The 18,582-nt window shown below is 39.4% G+C and overlaps 1 long non-coding RNA gene and 2 other non-coding genes across 4 annotated transcripts in view; all 3 read right to left on the bottom strand.

Annotated features, from left to right (window-relative positions):
- Positions 1 to 1,695: 1,695 nt before the first annotated feature.
- Positions 1,696 to 18,582, bottom strand: part of LOC121816644 (uncharacterized) — a 31,375-nt gene continuing 14,488 nt past the window's right edge. For both annotated transcript variants that reach the window (XR_006056296.2, XR_009601498.1), the window contains exons 2-3: positions 14,398 to 14,480; positions 1,696 to 4,810 (exon numbers count right to left, since the gene is read on the bottom strand). This is a non-coding gene — a long non-coding RNA (uncharacterized LOC121816644). The remainder of the gene's footprint in view (positions 4,811 to 14,397; positions 14,481 to 18,582) is intronic.
- Positions 13,043 to 13,114, bottom strand: TRNAD-GUC (transfer RNA aspartic acid (anticodon GUC)). The gene has a single exon. It is a non-coding gene; the product is annotated as a tRNA-Asp (tRNA).
- On the bottom strand, positions 13,821 to 13,927 carry LOC114111072 (U6 spliceosomal RNA). The gene has a single exon (XR_003587199.1). It is a non-coding gene; the product is annotated as a U6 spliceosomal RNA (small nuclear RNA).

Below are 18,582 nucleotides of genomic sequence, written 5' to 3'. Positions count from 1 at the left end.
GGATCTTGGGAAAAATTTGCTAAGTGAGATATGTCAGAGTAAGACAAATACTGTATAATATCTATTATATGTGGAACCAAAAAAACCCAAAAGAATAAGAGAGTGAAGTGGTCATTACCAGAGGCCAGGGGTGGGAGAATGGGAGAGATGTTTAAGGGTACATATTTGCAACTAGTGTATAAATAAGTCCTGGAGATCTAGTGCACAGAACAGTGATTACAGACAACAGGTTGTGTTATAAACATTAGACTTGCAAAGAGACTAGACCTTGGTTGTTCACAGCAGTGAAAGAGTTAATAACTATGATGAAGTTGAAATGTTAGCTATTGCTTCAGTGGCAATCATATTACAATATAAATATCAAATAATGTGTTGCACACCTTAAACTTAAACAATGTTGTATGGCAAATATAGCTCAATTTAAAAAAGAAAAAGTTGGGACTTCCCTGGTGGTCCAGTGACTAAGTAACTGCCTTCCAATGCAGGGGGCACAAGTTCCATCCCTGGTGCCAAGGGGCAACTAAGCCCATGTGCTGCAACTAGAGAGGCCCACATGCCATGATGAGGAGCCCCTATGCCGAAATGAAGATCCAGCGCAGCCCAAAATGAAGAAATTTTTTTTAATTAAAAGAGAAAAAAAAAATTACTGGGGCTTCACTGTAGGTCCAGTGGTTAAGACTCCATGCTCCCAATGTAGGGGCATGGACTCCATCCCTGGTCAGGAAAACTAAGATCTTGTTTGTCACATGACATAGCCAAAAGAAAAAAGGAAAAAATTATTCAGATATAGTAGAATGTCATTATGTCAGATACAGGGGTTATATAACCGTAGATGATGAGGAGAGCCTTTTTTCTGTAGCTTGTGTGTGTACTCACCAAAGAATGAAAATTGAATAAATTGGTATTTGAACTGAACATATTTTTCTGAAGGACTAAAGCAAACATCTGTGACACAGGATCCTGGCTTCATCTTGCCATTTGATGACACTCCTCTGGGATTCTGTCCCTCCCTCTGAAAACAGGAAGTAATAGATGACACCCATACCTACCCAGGATCATTCTTGTATCTTGTGGTCCTTTCTCAGCCAAGCTCTGAGGCTGGCCGAAGTGTTCCCCAGCTATACATCTCAGATTCAGGAGCTAGACAGAGCTGCAAACAGTATAAGCGTATGCAGACATATGCTGACATTATGAATTATAAAGACACAGGTGATGGCAGTTTCCTCCCTTCTCGATTATTTCTTGATTATTGATACATACACTTGTTTGGAAAGAGGAATTAAAGCTATGAAGAAATTTCGTTTCTAATATGAAAATACAGGATGATATACAAGGAGAATTTGGAAGGTCACAAGGCTGAAGTCCTTTAACGTGAAGGGTTTGGGGAAGTAGCAAGCCATGTTCTCACTGGTCAGGTGGTACCCATGTAGCAGGAGGAAAACCAGAGAGTGAAACTGAGGTCTGACTGTATTCCCAGGGATCTGCAATTCTCCAGTATACTTTCTGTTTACTTTAGCTGCTTTGGCTTATGTAATTGACATCAGTAAAACTAAACCTTTTTTTAATCTTAACGTGCTTTTGTATGTTTTGTGACTAAAAAAAGTTTTATTCTAACCATGTAAGAGAGGAGACAGCTGCTCTTTTGAACACTGGAAGTAATAGTTTTATGGCACTGGTAGAAACGAAAATGTAGCCTTAGAGAGCAAAAATTTTTAATCCATAATTTTGAAGGGAGTTTTTAAAACACCAGTTCAGTTCAGTCGCTCAGTCATGTCCGACTCTTTGTAACCCCATGAATCGCAGCACACCAGGCTTCCCTGTCCATCACCAACTCCTGGAGTTTACTCAAACTCATGTCCATTGAATCAGTGATGCCATCCAGCCATCTCATCCCCTGTCGTCCCCTTCTCCTGCCCCCAATCCCTCCCAGCATCAGGGTCTTTTCCAGTGAGTCAACTCTTCGCATGAGGTGGCCAAAGTACTGAAGTTTCAGCTTTAGCATCAGTCCTTCCAATGAACACCCAGGACTGATCTCCTTTAGGATGGACTGGTTGGATCTCCTTGCAGTCCAAGGGACTCTCAAGAGTCTTCTCCAATACCACAATTCAAAAACATCAATTCTTCGGTGCTCAGCTTTCTTTATAGTCCAACTCTCACATCCATACATGACCACTGGAAAAAACCATAGCTTTGACTAGATGGACCTTTGTTGGAAAAGTAATGTCTTTGCTTTTTAATATGCTGTCTAGGTTGGTCACAGCTTCTCTTCCAAGGAGTAAACATCTTTTAATTTCATGGCTGCAGTCACCATCTGCAGTGATTTTGGAGCCAAAAACAGTCTGTCACTGTTTCCATTGTTTCCCCATCTATTTGCCATGAAGTGATAGGACCAGATGCCATGATCTTAGTTTTCTGAATGTTGAGTTTTAAGCCAACTTTTTCACTCTGCTCTTTCACTTTCATCAAGAGGCTATTTAGTTCTTCGCTTTCTGCCTAAGGGTGGTGTCATCTGCATATCTGAAGTTATTGCTATTTCTCCCGGCAATCTTGATTACAGCTTGTTTCATCCAGCCCAGCATTTCTCATGATGCTAATGCTATAAAAAGTAGGAAATACAGAAAAATATCTTGTGGCTTTCAGTTAGACAAAGGTTTCTTAGGACACAAAAAGCATGAACAATAAAAGAAAAAAGTGAAGTCCAAGTTGGACCTCACCAAAATGGAAAACTTCTGCTCTTCCCCTCTCCTCAAAAAAAAAAATCTGAAAATAAAAAGTCAAGCCATAAACTGGGAGAAAGTATTTGTCACATATCTATTAAAGGACTTACGTACATATTCATTAAGTTCTTACAACTTAATGAAAAGACAATCCAGTTTAAAAATGAACGAAGGATTTGAACAGACACTTCACCAAAGTGAATTTACAAACAGCTAATAAGTACATGAGAAGGTAAGAAGATATGGACGTCCCCCGTACTTCAGTTGATAAAGAATCCGCCTGCAATCCAGGAGACCCTGGTTTGATTTCTGGGTCAGGAAGATCTGCTGGAAAAGAGAAAGGCTACCCACTCCAGTATTCTTGGGCTTCCCTTGTGGCTCAGCTGATAAAGAATCCGCCTTCAATTCCAGAGACCTGTGTTTGATCCCTGGGTTGGGAAGATCCCCTGGAAAAGAGAAAGGCTACCCACTCCAGTATTCTGGCCTAGAGAATTCCATGGACTGTATAGTCCATGGGGTCGCAAAGAGTTGGACATGACTGAGTGACTTTCACTTCACATGAGAAGGTAGCTGACATCAATAGTCACTAGGTAAACACAATATTACAAGGTTATATCTATACATATCCATCAGAATAGCTAAAATTAAAAAGACTGACAATATTGGAAAGGATGCAGAGCAACTGGAACTCTCTTATATTGTTAAGAATAAAAAAATGGATCAGCCACTTTGGAAGAAAAGTTTGGCAGTTTTTATGAAGTCAAACATACTTACCTATGACCCACCAAGTCCACTCCTAGATATTTGCCCAAGAGAAATAAAAATTTAGGTCCATACAAAAGTCCCTACTCAGAAGTTTATAGCTACTTATTCACAATGGCCAAATTGAAAATGAACCAAATGTCCATCAACTGGTAACTATTTAAACACATTATAGTATGTCCATATCATGGAATATTACTGAGAAGAGGAACAAACTGTTGATACATGCAAGAAAATTTCAAAAACATTTTGATACATAAAGGAAGTCAGACCAAAATACTGTATCATTCTACTCAAGTGACACTCTAGAAAAAGCAAAGCAGAAAGCAGATCAGAGGTCACCAGAGGTCAGAGGTGGGTATAGAATTGATTGCAAGTAAGTACGAGGGAAATTTGGGGAGTAATAGGGGTGATGTTCTGTGAGGTTTACCATGATTGTGGTGGTGGTCACATGACTATAAACATTTGTCCAAACTCAACAAACTGCACTTCTCAAAAAATTATTTTATTAAAAATTTTTTAATTATTTATTTATTTGTTTTGGGCTGCTCTGGGTCTTCACTGCTGTGTGCAGGCTTCCTCTGGTTGAGGAGAGCACAGGCTGCTCTCTAGCTGCAGTGAGCAGGCTTCTCCTTGTGGTGGCTTCTCATGTTGAGAAGCACAGGCTCCAGAGCCTGCAGGCAGCTGTGGCACATGGGCTTAGTGGCCCCACAGCAATATGGAATCTTCCCAGACCAGGGATTGAACCCGTGTCCCCTACACTAGCAGGCAGATTCTTCACCACAAGACCACCAGAGGTGTTCCTGTATTTTTTTAAATTTTTGAATTTTATTGTACATAAGTTATATCTCAAAACTGATTTTTTAAAGATTGCTTGCTATAAAAAGTACATTTTCAAGACAAGATTCTTAGTGTGTTCTTTCCAAACCTATTACTTACCAACCAATGTCCTTATACATAGAACATTTGAAGTTTTCATGCTTTTGAGGTTTGTCTTTCTTTGAGTTATCACTAATTTTTGACTTAAAATTAGAATTTTTTCCCCATAGATTTTACATGCTTTTTACATGCTTGCTTTTTCTAGTTTGAAAGTTGTGTTAGAAATAACAGTACAAACAGGGTTTAAACTGGGCACATTTTCAACAGAAACACTTTGGTTGTTCAGCAGGCACAGGTCCCCCAGAATTAAAAATGTCACTCAATATGTGTCAATAAATGCCCTCCCCAATCTTCCATCGTCATTGCTCCACTCATCAACAGCAGTAGCAGAAGTAAGAGGAAAAACGTATCTTCTAAATCATGTTGTTAACAAGGGTTCAAAGAATGGAGACCTGGTAGAAGCAAAAAAAGAAAGAAAAAAAGCTTTTATTTGGGGTTTGTTAAGACTTCAGCCTGGGAAGCACAAATCTAAGAAAGCACTTGAAATGTGTTCTTCTGGACTACAAAATGGAGGAAGCTTATACAGGCAAAAACTGCAAGGTCACAGTTAGTTACATAAATTGTCAAGAATTAGGATTGGATCTGGCAAGTAAGGGTGCTTGTTAAGCAAGGATTAGTTGGGGTTCAAGACGATTACGTAGTTGCTAAGTAGAGTTGGGGGGCTTTGAAACTACAAGGTTGCATCTAGGAGCTGCTAGTAGATATTGTTTTGAAAATGGCTGATGGTGTCTGAGTTATATACAGTTCCGAAGGTTCAAGTTCTCAGTGATACAGGGACATGTCTAAAACCACATCCACAATGGCCACCCAGCTCCATTTTGGATGCCTGAACCATAGTTACTCCCATTTTAGTTTTTAAATGATCTTAAATATGTCATCAGTGTCTGCTTTGGAAAAAACTCATAAAATCTAAAAATTTTGCAAAATACATGGCAGGTGTAAATATTCAGGTTATTGTGTTTCTTTCCATCTAAAAGTCACGAACTAAGAATGCATGCATTAAGTGATAGATGTAGTTCAATTACAGAAATGTTTTGTCACTGAGTCATTACTCTGCCCAAGGTAGTATTAATTTGCCAAATGGAAAAAAAAAATCTCCTCTAAAGCAGTTAGTGTCAAATCCATAATAGAGGTGATTTAGTTTCAGCAAAATAACATCAGCCATCGTAATAAATTATTACTGGCAATTTTATTAGTTGTGATTTGGTTTGTGTTCAATATGTAGGTTTGTTTTGATTTTGTAGTTACGTAAGAGTTGTAAGAATCTCATACCTAATATTGGATTTGGACAAACAACTTTGGTATAATAATTAAATAACAATCAATCATAGAAGTCTAATAAGTTTTTTCTTTTGAAAGTGGACAGTACTCAAACTTGAATGCATTGGCTTGCACACAGAGTCCTGAAAATCCTCTTGAGTAGTCTTTGGCGTCTCTAGGTAAGACTAAATCAGTCAGGTTGCTGGGGAAGGTGGGAAAGTAGCAAAGTTAGAACCAATAGTGTGTTCTGGAGTGTGTTCTGAAGGAGCATTTTTCAGTATAAATTCTAAGGTAGCCAAGTAGAATAACTAGTCACATTTTCAGTAAGAGGTTTTGGAGTCAAGAAGGAAGCCCGGGTTTCCGGTTTCAGTGACTAGGTGGATCCAAATGCCGTAAATCTAGGTAAGGAGCACAGGAGGGTGAACAAGTTTGACTACTTAGACCTGATCTGCCCTGACTTGCCCTGACTAGCACTTCTGGTGTCATTACCATCAGTTCTCCAAAATGGCACATAGCCGCTATTATTTGTCAGTACTCTTTGGTTGCACGAGACAGAATCCCACTGGAGAGGCAGGGGGTGGTTTGGGGTCTGTTACCAGAATAAGCCAGAGAGAGGACTAAGCAGACAATTTTGTTTCTCTTTGTTTCCCTTAAACCTCTTACTCCTAGGCTTGCTCCCTTTTGAATAACATATTCTAATTTTCTGATTGACGTTACTGATTTTCATGAGGCATTAACTTTTGGTTCTAAGAATTTTCAGTATTTTCCCTTTCTGCATTGCTCTGCAGAGATTTAGCTCCCCCTAGAGACACAATCCTGTGGCTGCAGTCCACGGGGTCTCAGGGAGTCGGACACTTTCTCCTTTCTGGGTCAATCTAATTGGAGCAAATCAAACTGTTTTTCCCTATTTCTTTCATACATCATCATTTAAGATCATCAAGAATTCCAGTTCCAGAATCTGCCCTTGTCTCCTTGCACAATATCTATTTCTGGACAGCTTTCATAAAGGAGAGCACTTTTGGCAGGTTAACCAGGGAAATTGCACAGGCTGACAGCAATAGCAAACTTGAACAAGACTGCAATGCCAGTCTCAGGAATATGCATGCCATTGGCTTCTGCATGGGATTATATGCAAAATCGTAGAGCTCTGATTCACCTCATTTGTAAAGCTTGAAACAAATGGAAACAGCTATTATTTGATGTTTCCCTTGAAGACACTTCCAGCTCTGGTTTCTGTTTCCCAGAGGCCTAATGTTACAATCCTCTTGATGTCTATGATTTTATACTACCACCAAAGGTCAAACAAGAGATAAACAGACAGTAGGTTTACTGCTATTTTGTCTCTTCTTTGTTACCCACAGTACTTTTATAATAATCCTGTTTGGAGGGGAAAAAAAAAAGAAGAGGGGAGGAAGAGAGGAAGGGAAAACGGAAGGAAGGCAGGCTGGCTCTTTCTTTGTTGGATGACATTTCCTTCAAAGCTTGTGTCTTTTGAGACCAAGGTATCACCATAATTTTGTTTGTAAATCAGATTCACCAGTGAAGATTTTTGAAATATTTAGATGCCTGTGCCCTATCACTCAAATACCTGATTCAGTACCAATTTCTATTTCATTAGTTCCTTTATTAATCCCTTCATTCTTCTATCTTTAGCTTTGATTTCCTCTTTTTCAGACGTCTTGAGACGGATACTTAGAGCTCACTGATTTTCCTTCTAAGTGTGGTGTTACCTGCATCCTTCCAGCTACATGTACCACACTTTCATTATTGTTCCAATCAGTTCAGTTCAAGCTTTCAGTCAGGTCTGACTCTTTGTGACCACATGAACTGCAGCACGCCAGGCCTCCATGTCCATTACCAACTCCTGGAGTTTAACCAAACCCATGTCCATCGAGTCGGTGATGCCATCCAACAATCTCATCCTCTGTCGTCCTCTTCTCCTGCTGCCCTCAATCTTTCCCAGCATCACGGTCTTTTCAAATGAGTCAGCTCTTCGCATCAGGTGGCCAAAGTACTGGAGTTTCAGCTTCAACATCAGTCCTTCAAATGAACAACCAGGGCTGATCTATTTTAGGATGGACTGGTTGGATCTCCTTGCAGTCCAAGGGACTCTCAAGAGTCTTCTCCAACACCACAGTTCAAAAGCATCAATTCTTTGGTGCTCAGCTTTCTTTATAGTCCAACTCTCACATCCATACATGACCACTGGAAAAACCATAACTTTGACTAGATGGACCTTTGTTGGAAAAGTAATGTCTCTGCTTTTTAATATGCTATTTAGGCTGGTCATAACTTTCCTTCCAAGGAGTAAGCGTCTTTTAATTTCATGGCTGCAATCACCATCTGCAGCAATCTTGGAGCCCAGAAAAATTAAGTCAGCCACTGTTTCCACTGTTTCCTCATCTATTTGCCGTGAAGTGGTGGGACTGGATGCCATGATCTTAGTTTTCTGAATGTTGAGCTTTAAGCCAACTTTTTCACTCTCCTCTTTCACTTTCCTCAAGAGGCTCTTTAGTTCTTCACTTTCTGCCATAAGGGTGGTGTCATCTGCATATCTGAGGTTATTGATATTTCTCCCAGCAATCTTGATTCCAGCTGTGCTTCCTCCAGCCCAGCATTTCTCATGATGCATATAAGTTAAATAAGCAGGGTGACAATATACAGCCTTGACGTACTCCTTTTCCTTTTTGGAACCAGTCTGTTGTTCCATGTCCAGTTTAACTGTTTCTTCCTGACCTGCATATAGGTTTCTCAAGAGACAGGTCACGTGGTCTGGTATTCCCATCTCTTTCAGAATTTTCCGCAGTTTATTGTGATCCACACACTCAAAGGCTTTGGCATAGTCAATAAAGCAGAAATAGATGTTTTTCTGGAACTCTCTTGCTGTTTCCATGATCCAGTAGATGTTGGCAATTTTGATCTCTGGTTCCTCTGCCTTTTCTAAAACCAGCTTGAACATCAGGGAGTTCACGGTTCACGTATTGCTGAAGCCTGGCTTGGACAATTTTAAGCATCACTTTACTAGCGTGTTGAGATGAGTGCAATTGTGCAGTAGTTTGAGCATTCTTTGACATTGCCTTTCTTTGGGATTGGAATGAAAACTGACCTTTTCCAGTCTTGTGGCCACTGCTGAGTTTTCCAAATTTGCTGGCATGTTGAGTGCAGCACTTTGACAGCATCATCTTTCAGGATTTCAAATAGCTCCACTGGAATTCCATCACCTCCACTAGCTTTGTTCATAGTGATGCTTCCTAAGGCCCATTTGACTTCACATTCCAGGATGTCTGACTCTAGGTGAGTGATCACACCATCATGATTATCTGGGTCATGAAGATCTTTTTTGTACAGTTCTTTCATGTATTCTTGCCACCTCTTCTTAATATCTTCTGCTTCTGTTAGGTACATACCATTTCTGTCCTTTATTGAGCCCATCTTTGCATGAAATGTTCCCTTGGTATCTCTAATTTTCTTGAAGAGATCTCTAGTCTTTCCCATTCTGTTGTTTTCCTCTATTTCTTTGCATTGATCACTGAGGAAGGCTTTCTTATCTCTCCTTGCTATTCTTTGGAACTCTGCATTCAGATGCTTATATCTTTCCTTTTCTCCTTTGCTTTTCGCTTCTCTTCTTTTCACAGCTATTCATAAGGCCTCCTCAGACAGCCATTTTGCCTTTTTGCATTTCTTTTTCTTGGGGATAGTCTTGATCCTTGTCTCCTGTACAATGTCACGTACCTCCATCCATAGTTCATCAGGCACTCTGTCTATCAGATCTAGTCCCTTAAATCTATTTCTCACTTCCACTGTATGGTGATAAGGGATTTGATTTAGGTCATACCTAAATGTCTAATGGTTTTCTGCACTTTCTTCAATTTCAGTCTGAATTTGGCAATAAGGAGTTCATGATCTGAGCCACAGTCAGCTCCTGGTCTTCTTTTTGCTGACTGTATAGAGCTTCTCCATCTTTGGCTGCAAAGAATATAATCAGTCTGATTTCAGTGTCAACCATCTGGTGATGTCCATGTGTAGCGTCTTCTCTTGTGTTGTTGGAAGAGGATGTTTGCTATGACCAGGGCATTCTCTTGGCAGAATCTATTAGCCTTTGCCCTGCTTCATTCTCTACTCCAAGGCCAAATTTGCCTGTTATGCCAGGTGTTTCTTGACTTCCTACTGTTGCATTCCAGTCCCCTATAATGGCAAGGACATCTTTTTTGGGGTGTTAGTTCTAGAAGTTCTTGTAGGTCTTCATAGAACTGTTCAACTTCAGCTTCTTCAGTGTTACTGGTCGGAGCACAGACTTGGATTGCCATGATACTGAATGGTTTGCCTTGGAAACGAACAGAGATCATTCTGTCATTTTTGAGATTGCATCCAAGTACTGCACAACATTTTAAATTCCATTGTGATTTCTTCTTTGAGATATGGGTTATTTAGAAACATAGTAAATATTAACATGTTTTCCCCTGATATTGGGAACAAGAGAAGAGAAGGATATGTCCATCCTTCATTTCTATTTGACATCCTCCAGAAGGTCCTAAGTAGTATGAGGTAAAAAAAAGAAAAAAAAAAAAGCTTAAGAATTAGAAAGTAAGAAGTAAAACTGTCATTCACAGACAATATGGTTGCGCATGCAGAAAATCAAAGAATCTACAGATGAATTACTAAAATTAAAAATAAATTTAGGGTGCTGAATAAAAGGATAAATTTATAAAAATTGCCAATATTACTATATAACAGCAGCAATAGGGAAAAAATTTTAAATGTCATTTACAATAGCATCAAAAAATACCAAATATTTAGTATTAAGTCTAAAGAAATACATGCAAAAGGTCTACAGAGAAAGGTGCAAGATGTGATTGAGAAAAACTGAAGAAAATTTAAAAGTTTTTCTCATATTTATGAATTAGATGATTAAATATTATAAAGAGATCAGTGTAACCCTAATCAACCTCCCAGCTAGTATTATTATAAGAATTAGTAAGCTTGTTGTAAATTTTATATGAAAATGCAAATGGTTCAGAACAGCCCATTCTTGAAGAACAGACGTAGAAGACTCACTATGTGATATTAAGGCTTATTATATAAAGCTACAATAACTAAGACTGTGGTATGGGCACAAGAGTAGATAAACAGATAAATGGGACACAATAGAGGACAGAAATAGAAGCTTATAAATATGGAAACTTGATTAATGACAAAGGTGCACTGCAGAGTAGTGAGAACAGGACAGTCTTGGTAATAAATGGAATTGGGTCAACTGCATATCCATATGAAGGAAAAATGAATCTGATCTCTTCTTCAAACTCATCAAAAAGCTATTTCTAGATGCGTTGCAAATCTAAATGTGATAGATAATGTAATAAAGCTTCTAAAGAGAAAAAGAACATTTTCATAACCTTGGGAAAAGGAAAGATTTCATATGTAAGATGAAATGAAAACATTGATAAATGGGGCTACATTAAAATTAAGAACATCTGTTCATCAAAACATCATTAAGAGGGCAAGCCACAGAGGGGAATAAGATATGTGCAATGTGTATAACTGACAAAGGACTCTGAGTAAATGATTAAGTGATCAATCAATAAGAGAAAAAAGCAAATCCAATAGTAAAATGGGCAAAAGATGTGAATGGGCCAGTAGATATCCAAAAGAGCAATAATTATATGAAAAGGTGATCAGTTTCATGGAAACCAGAAAATACAAACTAAAACACACCCACCAGAATGGCTAGCATCTTAAAAACTGACAATATGAGGTGCTGATGATATATGGAACAACTGAGACTCTCATACACTGCACATGAGAATAAAAATTGGTACAACCATTTTGCAAAACTAATTGGCTACCTGTGTAAACTTGACTATCAGCACAGCTTGTGACTCAGCAATTCCATCACTAGATATATACCCAACAGGAATTCTATACTGAAAGACATGTACAAGAACGTTCATAGCAGCATTATCTATAATAGCCCACCAATGGCAACAACTCAGATGTCTAACAACAATAGAATATATAAGTAGATGGTGATATAGTCATACAATGGAATACCATACAAAAATGAAACTAACTACTTCACTCAACAACAAGGATAACTCTTCCAAACATAATGGTAAGCAGAAGGAACCAGTCAAAAAATAATACATACATCGAGCCATGACAGAGTAACTGGTACCAGACTAAAGCTCCTGCAATAAGAAATTAGATGACTGTACAATATATATGAAATAATATGCATGTCTTCAGTCATTGGACCATAGGCAGCCCGGGAGAGTGATTTCTGAAAGAAAGGAAAAGTGAAGTGAGCACTACAATTTTCCTAGCTTTCTACCTGGTGGCATTTACCAAATATCAGCATAAGAAGAGGGATTCCAAGTAAAGCATGACAGACTTGCTGAGCTGAGGAGAAAAGAGTCAGAGCTTGTAGAGAGTGAGGCAACTAAAATTTCTGGAACCAGACTACAAGAGAGACGGGAGCAGATATATGCAAAGAAGGAGACCCAGAAATCTGTGTAGGAGTTGCAGTGTGTCTTTTGCCAAATATGAAGCCAAGGAAAGAAACCTATAGGGGAGAATCTTTCCTTGTCTCTTCCTACGTTCCTACCAACCTTCGGTGTTCCTTGGCTTTAGCTGTAGGACTACAATCTGCCTTTGTCCTCACAGTGGCAACCTGCCATTGTGTGTGTCTGTCTTTTCTCTTCTTATAAAGACACTTGCTATTGTCTGAAAATGTTCCCCCCAAATTCTTATGTTGAAACCTAACTCCGGAGGAGATGTGGAGACTTTGGAATGTGCTTAGGTCATGACAGTGGAGGCCCCATGAATGGGATTAGTAAGTTTTACAGTACGAGCTTTATAAAAGAGGCTCCAGAGATATCCCCAACCCCTTCTACCACTTGAGGACACAGGAAGAAGAGGCCAGCCAGGAAATAAGTGTGTCCCCACAGGAAGGCAGCCATGCTGGTAGTGTCTGTTGTGTATAAGCTATTCAGTCTGTGGTGTCTTGTTATAGCAGCCTGTAGGGCTAAGACAACACTAGTCTTAGTGCTGTGTTAATGACCCACCCTACTCCAATCTGATCTTTTTTACTTGCAAATGTCTGTTTATTTCATCTTCACGCTGAAGGGTAGTATTACCAATCGTGGGTTGATAGGTTTTTACCCCTTGTTTTTGTTTGGTTTCATCAGTTTCAAGATGATAGTTCAATTTCTCCTGACTGGTATTTTTTCTGAGAAGTCAGCAGTAATGTTTATCTTTGTTTCTTTGTATTTAATTTATCATTTATTCTTTGGTGCTTTCTATTTGTTTATAATCCTGTGTATTTTATTTTATTTTGGCCATTGCATAATGAGCTTGTGAGATCTTAATTCCCTGACCAGGGATTGAACCTGGGCCCTATCAATGACAGCACAATGTCCTAACCGCTGGACCACCAGGGAATTCCCTATTCTTTTGTGCTTTTAAAATATTCTCTTCATCACTGTTTTTCAACTTGATTTTGTTGTGCTTTGGTATGAGTTTTGTCAGTATTACTGACAAATTAAAATTATATTTAAAGTGTACAACATGATGATTTGATATATACTATGAAAGGAGTCCCCAATCCAGTTAATTATCACAACTATCACCTCTTTCTTTCTCTTCCTATCTGTCTTTCTTTTTCTTTCCTTCTTGGTGAGAACATTTAAATTTTACTGTCTTAGTAAATTTCATTTATACAATACAGTGTAATCAACTATAGTCACATTGGTATGCTTTTCCTTATGTATATTCTGCTTGGACTTCTTTGAACTTCTTGGAATTTAATGTGTCACTAAATTTGAAAATATTTCTGACATCAAATGGCTTTTACTGCTTCCCTCTCTTGTTGGAACTCCAGTACACATATGGCAGAACTCTTTATATCGTCTCACAGATTACTGAGGCTCTAGTTAGTTATTTTTCAGCCTTACTTCTCTGTGCTTCAGTTTAAAAGGTTTCTAGTGCCCTGTCTTCAGACCCATTGCTCCTTTCATCTCCAGTGCATCATTTACCCAGTAAATTTTTTAATACATTTTAAAAAATATAAATTTATTTATTTTAATTGGAGGTTAATTACTTTACAATATTGTGTTGGTTTTGCCACACATCAACATGAATCCACCAAAAAATATGGAACGCTTCACGAATTTGCACGTCATCCTTGCACAGGGGCCATGCTAATCTACTCTGTATCATTCCAGTTTTAGTATATGTGCTGCTGAAGCGAGCACAATACATTTTTTTAATGCTATTTGTTTTGGCTGTGTTGGGTCTTTGTTTCTGCATGTGGGCTTTCTCTAGTTGCAATGTGAGGGCTTCTCATTGCAGTAGCTTCTGGTTTAGCAGAGCACAGGCTCTAGAGCATGCAGGCTGCAGTAGTTGTAGTACGTGGGCTTATTTGCTCCACAACATGTGGAATTATCCCAGACCAAGGATCAAACCTGGGTCCCCTATATTGGCAGGCAGACTCAACCACTGGACCACCAGCGAAGTCCAACCTAGTAAATTTTAAATTTTAGATTCCGCATTTTTCAGCTCTAGGAATTCCATTTGGTTCATGCATTAGTATGCTGGGGCTGCCATAATAGAATACCACAGACTGGATGGCTTAAACAGCAGGAAGTTGTTTGTCACATTTCTGGAGGCTAGAAGTCCAATAACAAGGTGCTGATAGGTTTGGTTATCCCCTGAAACCTCTCACCTTTGCTTGCAGATGGCTGCCTTCTCACTGTGTCCTCACATGGCCTTTCTCTGATGTGTGTACCTCCCTGCTGACTCTTCTTCCTGTAATGACAGTAGTCACATTGGATTAGGGCTCCACCCTTATAATGTCATAAAATTGTAATAATCTCTTTAAAGTTCCTATTTCCAAATCACATTGGGTGTTAAGGCTTCAACATGCAAATTTACAGTGAGGGTAGGGGATACGATTCAGTCCATAACATTGCATAATGGAATATTATTTGGCAATAAAAAGGGAATGAAATACAAGCACAGGCTATAATATGGGTGAACCTTGGAAACATGCTAAGTAAATGAAGCCAGTTGCAAAAGACTACATATTGTATGATCCCATTTATACGAAATGTCCAGAATAGGCAAATCTACAGAGACTGAAAATAAACAGTTGCTAGTGCTGGGGGCAGTGGGGTGAAGGGTTGGGAAGAAATAGGTAGTGACTGCTGAGAGATATAGGGCTTCTTTTTGTGATGATGTAAATGTTCAAAATTGAGGTAATGATAGTTGCACAACTCTGAATATGCTAAAAACTCTTGAATTGTACATTTAAAATGAGTCACTTGTATGATATATGAATTACATCTCAGTAAAGCATTACAAATACATACTGTATGATTCCATTTGTTAAAAGTTCAAAAATAAAACTAATGTTTAATGAGAGATTGTGGTTATCTTTTAGAGAGAGAGGAAAAGCAATAAATGAGAGGGGCCACAAAGGCCATGACAAATCTGGCATATTAGCAATATTCTTTTTTTTTTTTTAATTTAGCTTAAGGTTACATGAGTGTGTTCACTTTGCGATAAATCATTAAAAGGAAAAACACCATTTCCTCTCTATATGCAATACTTCTGACACCAGATGTGTGGGGTTTTCCACACCAAACAATTCTCTAGTTCTTGGCAGACACTGGCTGGATGTCCTACAATTTAACCCAGTTCTAAAACTAACTGCCTGGAGTTGGCACAGACCCACAGGTTAAGGGCTGAGTCACACAAGATTGCCCCCACTTCAGATGCCAAAGTGTAACTTGTACTTCTGAATAACTGGGGGGCTACATATCAGGGGTTCCTGTGACCGCCTCAAGTTTGGCAATTTGCTAGAATGGCTCACAGAACCCTGGAAAACAGTTTACTTACTGTTGCCAATTTACTGGGGTTTCCCAGGTGGCGTTAGTGGTAAAGAACCTGGCTGCCTATGCAGGAGATGTAAGAGATGTGGTTTCAATCCCTGGGCGGGAAAGATCCCCTGGAGGAAGGCATGACAGCCCACTCCAGGATTCTTGCCTGGAGAATCCCATAGACGGAGGAGCCTGGTGGGCTACAGTCCATAGCGTTGCAAAGAGTTGGACATGACTGAAGTGATGTAGCATGCATACACGCGCCAATTTATTACAAATAATAAATTAAAGAATACAAATAAACAGCCGGATGAAGAGATACATAGGGTGAAGGGTCCTGAGTTATAGGACCTTTTGTCCCTGCAGAGTTTGGGGTGCACCACCCTACTGGCATATCGCTGTGTTCTTGTTCACCAAACTGGAAGCTCCCCAAACCCTTTGATTAGGATTTTTATGGCAGCTTCATATCATTGGCATTAGTGATTTCCTTAACGTTTAACCACTTCTCCTTCCCCAGAGGTTGAGGGGTGGAGCTGAAAATTCTAACCCTCTAATCACATGGTTGAGTCTCTTGGTAACCAGCCCCACATCCTCAGGGGCTTTCTAAAACTCGCCTCACTAACGTAAACTCAGGTACTGTTGAAAGGGACTTGCTATGAATAACAATGGGCACTCCTTCCACTTTTGTCACTCTGGAGCCATTTCAGTAACTGGGAATTAAACCAAATGTTATAATAAAAGATGCTTCTTTTACCTGTTTTAGGACCTAAGGACAAAAAACAATTATAACAAGAGATGTTCTGTTACTCTCACCACTTAGGAAGTTATAAGAGTTTTAGAAGCTCTGTGCCAAGAACCAGGACAAAGACCCAATAAGTATTTCTTATTATATCATAACATCACATCGAGCGTATTGATCTTAAAAGTAAGTTATTTTACTAGCAAAAAATGGGTTTAGTTGGGAATAGCAGAGAGCTGCAGTTCAAGACAAGCCACAGCAAAAACCATAAGCAAGTTCAACAAAGGAGAAGAACATTATTTTATAGAGAAAAAGGAGGAAGTATAAGATTATTATCATGAATGAAAGCCCATTGGAAAAAAGTGGGAGTTCAGGGTGAAGACAGTTTCTCATTGGTTAAGTTGCTGGGGTAGCTGATTTCTTGTAGGATATTCAACATACACCTTGTCTGGCTGGGGCCTGTAATTGATGATTCTTTCTTAGTGGTACTGCATAAAAGCTCCCCCTTCCGCCTCTCAATGCCATTTTAGTGACATTTTCCTTTATTAATTTTCACAAACTTATGATACGCAGTGTTCTGTGTGTGTTACACTTCAATGTTTTAAAAACACTTATTCATTTAAAAAACACCAACATATTTGGAGTGGGTAAACTATTTGTATGTTTTTCACAAGTTCCTTAATGGAAGTTTCCATAAGAACCCCACTGTCTATGAGTGTGCCTATCACACTGACACATTTGGGGATCAGTAGTCAATCTAGCAAGTAGAGTCTGCGGAGATTCTTTGAGATTAATATTTGAATAAGAAATGTCATACAGAAAAATAAAAAATAAAGAAATGTCATACAAGTATAGACGGATAGAATACAGGTGAATTCTATAGAATACATGTGTATTCTTAATTTGGCTTTCCCAGAGCAGGACCTAAGATGAGAATTGCATTTGGCGTGTGAGATGATTCCATTACCTAACTCAGGTTCGGCTGCTAATGGCTCAAGAATCCTATACAGAGAGAGAAATGCTAAATAAAAGGAAAGGTAGGTTGATTGAGGAAGCTGGCAATCCTGGGAAAGAAGTAGACTCATGTCCAAATGAACCAACTCCCTACTCCCCAGAAATTATTTAGGGAAAAGAGGAGGAGGATACATGCTAAGAGAGGTTGTGGGATGTGTGATCAGCTCATGAACATTCTTCTGATTGGTTGGTGGTGAGATACTCAGGAGTCAACATCATCAACCTTCTGGTTCCAACCAATCTGGGATCTACGTGCTTGTGGATAGGACGCAGTTAACTTCTTCCATCTGGTGGGGGCTTCATTGTCTGCAAAATACCTCAAAGAATATGGCTCAGAATATTATCTAAGTCCTTGAGGAAGAACTAAAGTTCCTTGACTTTGCTTGATGACTAAACTATTATTATTTTGTCTTGTTTGACTGTTTTCCTTTGTTTCTGCGTTTTCTCATTTCTCTGATTAAATTTATTCTTCAGAATTCATGGAAGGCCTAGGAGGCTAAAATTTTTCTACAAACAAGAGGCAGGCAGGGGACCTCCCTGGTGGTCCAGTGGTTAAGAACTTGCCTGCTAATGCCGGGGACCCGGGTTCCATCCCTGGTCAGGGAAGATCCCACATCCTGCAGAGCAGCTAAGCCCATGTGCCACAACTGTTGAACCAAAGTGCTGCAACTATTGAAGCCCGCATACCTAGAACCCATGCTTCACAATGAGAGAAGCCGCCACAGTGAGAAGCCTGAGACAGCAGCTAGAGAGTAGCCCCTGTTTGCCACAACTAGAGAAAGTCCACCTGTAGCAATGAAGACCCAGTGCAGCCATAAATAAATAAATTAAAAGGCAAGTGGAGGACGTGTACGGGGGCGTGGGTAGTGCTGTGTCCTGGGAAGGCCCTATAGGGTCCTGCTCAGTTACAATTCCAGGAAGCGCCCATAGTACAGAAGTAGGAAAGTGAGACAGAGAAGGGAAGGAAGCCAGCACAGAGTACAGGTTCCCTCTGTGGGTAATTAAGAGTCAATCCCTCGAAAGTCCTTTGATAATGGCCTCTATTTTAAAATACAGAAATAGGGACTGAGAGATATTAAGTAACCTGCACAAGCTCACAGATCTACTTTGAAGGGGTAGAATAAGAATTTATACCAATCTGATTAGAGCCCAAGGACAGTTTGGCCTGAAGGACAACAAAGTTTTAGAAACTGGGATTTAGAAATAAGAGGAAAGAAAACCAAGCAGATTGCAAGCAAATGGAATGATTGCCTTGAATCAATGCTGTTGTCTGGAT

The sequence above is a fragment of the Ovis aries genome, chromosome 1 (genome assembly GCF_016772045.2).
Source record: "Ovis aries strain OAR_USU_Benz2616 breed Rambouillet chromosome 1, ARS-UI_Ramb_v3.0, whole genome shotgun sequence".
Taxonomy (NCBI): Eukaryota; Metazoa; Chordata; class Mammalia; order Artiodactyla; family Bovidae; genus Ovis; species Ovis aries.
This window is presented reverse-complemented; position numbering and strand designations above follow the sequence as displayed.